Below are 4,026 nucleotides of genomic sequence, written 5' to 3' on the forward strand. Positions count from 1 at the left end.
TGGCATCGGGGTTGGGGGGAACTGAGAAAGATGGGTTAAATAATGTATACTGCATTGAAACAGATGAGGGAGTCCAGAACAAAGGCTGCATAGTGGAGTGGACCTGGGGGAGGGATTGTAAAACAATGAAAGAATTAAAAAAGTGTACTGGAAGGAGGTTTGGGAGGGGAGAAAAGTGCAACAATGAATGAATGGAAATCCACAATCTGTAAATTTTCATTGAAATTAATAAAAAAAATTAAAAAATAAATACAAAATCACAACTTAAGCTGGACCCACAAGGCAGCTGAGGTAGTAGAAAACCAAGTCACTCACATTCTAAAAAAATACAGGTGTCTCTAAGGAGCACTGGGAAGCATGTATTTGTTTATTTGTGGCAGATGCTGTCAGATACTAGCTACAGTGGGAAAAGTAGGCACTAAGCAAGGTCGTATAGGTGTTTTGACAGAGAGATATAAGCTATAAAGAGAAATCAAGTAAAAATACTTCAAGAAAACACAAACACACAGAAATAAAGTCTATCTCCATTAGGCTTATCAGAAGATTTGATATGCTGTTGTTAAGTGCTGTTGAATCAACTGTGACTCATAGGGACCCCACGTAAAATAGCCCTGAACACTGCTCTATACTGTGCCAACTTGATTGTCTCTGACACACCTACCCTTATTACTCCAGTCACTGAATCAATACATCTCATCGAGGATCTTCCTCTCTTGCTTTTTCCCTCCACCCTCCCAAGCATAATGTCCCTCTCTCCAAGGACTGGTTCATCTTTGCTACATACCCAAAATATGCCAAATGAAGCCTCAGAAATCTTGTCTCCAAGAAGCAGTCTGGTTTCATCCTCTCTAAGACAAAGCTGTTTGTCTGGAAGTCCATGGCATTATTTTCTGGTTTCATACTCTCTAGAACATACCCGTTTGTTCTCTTGGAAGTACATGGTATAGTTTTTTCCAGCACCACAGTTCAAAGGCATCAATTAATTCATCTTTTATCATGCCTACTCATTATCCAGCTTTCTGATTCATAGTAAGTAATTGTGAAGACTATGGTCTGGATCAGGTGTATCTTAGTCTCACCACTGATATCATTGCTTCTAAGTACTCTGAAGAGCTCCCTGACATCAGACATTCCCAATTCAATTTGTTTTTTATTTCCTGTTCCTGGTACCAAAAGTGTTGATTGTAGAGCGAAGCAAACTAAAGATGTTCACAATTTCAATCTCTTCATCATCTATCAAGATGCTGCTGATCAGCCCAGTGGTGAGAATCTTTGTTTTCTTGATGTCGAACTTTGATCCATATTTAAGGCTGCAGTCCTTGACTTTCTGCACCAAGCGCTTCAGGTCCTCCTCAGTTTCAGCAAGCAGGGTTGTGTCATCTACATAATGCAGGCTTTTGATGAATCTTCCTCCAATGTTGATGTCACATTCCTCCTCAAAGAGCACAGCCTCCCAGATGATCTGTTCAGCATAGAGTTTGAAAGGGTATGGAGATAGGACACCACCCTGGCATACACTCTTCCCGATTTTGAACCTGCAGTGTTTCCTTACTCTGTTCTGACAACTGCCTCCTGGCCCAAATACAGATTTCATATAAGCACGATCAAGCTGAAGAAAAAGGAACAAGTAGGATTTATTCTGGGATTACAAAGCTGATTCAACATTCAAGTGCCAGTCAGCATTAATTACCATGATAAATAGACTAGCACTATATGCATTTAAAGAGATGCCGAAAAAAAAAAGATGGTTTTTAAAAATTGACAGCCATTTTGCATGGCATTTTCTCAAAAAGTTGCAAACAGAAATATCATTTGAACCAGCAATTCCACTACTGGGAATATACTCTAAAGACACTGTAACTGCCACCCAAACAGATATATGCACACCTATGTTTATTTCAGCTTTGTTCACAATAGCAAAGAGTAGGAAACAACAAAAGTGCCCATCAACAAACAAATGGATAGAGAAGCTCTGGTATATTCACACAATGGAATACTATGCAGCATTAAGAAACAAGGAACTCATGAAATTTTTCACAAAATGGGTGACCCTGGAGTACATTATGCTGAGTGAAGTATCTCAGGCACAAAAAGACAAATACGGCCAAATGCCATTGTTATAAAAGAGGACTGACATAGGGATTGGGGGGAGACTGAAAAGGTGGGGATGAATAGTGTATACTGCATTGAAAGAGATGAGGGAGAGAACTGTTTAAAGGGGATATATGATTAGATATTATTGTTATGACAAGAGTCTAGGATGAAGGTAGCATAGTGGAGTGGATTTGAGGGGGAGGGATTACATAAGAATGAAAGAATTTTCTTTTACTTTTCAAAGAGAAAAGCGAATAGGGGGAAGGGTGGGCAGGGAGAAAACGGCAACAATGAATGAATGGAAATCCAAAGTCTCTGTAAACTTTCATTAAAATCAATTAAATAAAAGAAATACAGGAAAAAAAACCCAACACAACAACAATGCACTCTGGTCAAAGCTGTCATTATTAAACAATGGCAATGTATTTCAAATCATGTGGTTCTATCCTCCTGCTCTATTCTTTTCATTGCTACTAGTATTTTCAGAGCCACTTATCTTTTTCACATTTTTCTGGAATTTCAGCTACAATATTGTGGTAAGTAGTATTTGTACATCTATGCAAATCACTTTTTTAAAAAATAATGCAATAATTAAAAGATAATTTGTATTAAAAATTGACAGTATTTCATAATAAAATTATTAACTAAGAATAGGAAGAACATTGAGCTCCATAGAGATAGCACACCGGATCAGGCAGAGCGGGACAGCACTGGGCGACTCTCTGACTCACAGATGAGAAATAACTAACCATGGGTGAGGGACATCATAAGAAGCTGAGAGGCAAAATGTCATCGTATGCATTTTTTGTGCAAACCTGCATAAAGGAGCACAAGAAGAAGCACCCAGATGCTTCTGTCCACTTCTCAGAATTTTCCAAGAAGTGCTTGGAGAGGTGGAAGACCATGTCAGCTAAACAGAAAGGTGAATTTAAAGACATGGCAAAGATGGACGAAACTCATTATGAAGGAGAGATGAAAACTTATATGCCACCTAAGGGCGAAATATAAAAGAAGTTCAAAGATTCCGACTCGGCCAAGAGGCCCTCTTTGGCTTTTCTCTTGTTTTGTTCTGAGTATTTCCCCAATAATCAAAGGCAAGCACCCTCGACTTTCCATTGGTGATGTTGTGAAGAAGTTGGGAGAGATGATTGCTGCCAATGACAAGCAGCCCTATGAGAAGAAGGCTGCCTAGCTGAAGGAGAAATAGGAGAAGCATATTGCAGTGTACAGGCTAAAGGCAAGCCTGATGCAGCCAAAAAGACAGCTGTCAGGGCTGAGAAAAGCAAGAAGAAAGGAGAAGAAAGATAAAGAAAATGAGGAGGAGGTTGAGAAGGAGGTTGAATAAGATGAAGATGAAGAGGATGATGATGATGAAGTTGGTTGTAGTGCAGTTTGTTTTTCTTGTGTATAAAGCATTTAAACCCCCTCCCCATACACATCTCACTCCTTTTAAAGAAAAAAAAAATGACATATAAGGCTGTGTAAGATTTGTTTTTAAACTGTTACTGCTGTTGATTGCCATCAAGTTGAGCACAACTCATAGCGACCCTATGAAGAAAATACCAGAAGCCTTTCTAAAGTTCATAAAGTTTCCAGAGGCATGTTGTTTAGAAAGTGGATGCCATTCTTGCTTCCTTTTAAACTGCACAGTATCTTTTTTAGTATAGCTATCACACTACCGAGTAATATGAGGAAAATTAAACCAAATCCACAGGAGCCAAAATATGACTTTGATTTCATAACCACCTGAATTTCAGAATCATCTCATGAACAGGTTTGAGGCCTTGAACACTAATGAGCGAAGACCAGATGAGTTATGGGAGGATGTCAAAGGTATCACCCAGGAAGATTGCAAACGGTCATTACAAAGACAGAAGAGGAAGAAAAGACCAAAATGGATGTCAGAAGAGACTCTGAAGATTGCACTGGAGC

The 4,026-nt window shown here is 39.0% G+C and overlaps 1 pseudogene; it reads left to right on the top strand.

The window, feature by feature from the left end:
* The first annotated feature begins 2,844 nt into the window (after positions 1-2,844).
* Positions 2,845-3,505, top strand: LOC102873242 (annotated as a pseudogene).
* Positions 3,506-4,026: the final 521 nt, after the last annotated feature.

Source organism: Elephantulus edwardii, unplaced genomic scaffold (genome assembly GCF_000299155.1).
Source record: "Elephantulus edwardii isolate Elephantulus edwardi_28Jun2011 unplaced genomic scaffold, EleEdw1.0 scaffold00597, whole genome shotgun sequence".
NCBI lineage: Eukaryota > Metazoa > Chordata > Mammalia > Macroscelidea > Macroscelididae > Elephantulus > Elephantulus edwardii.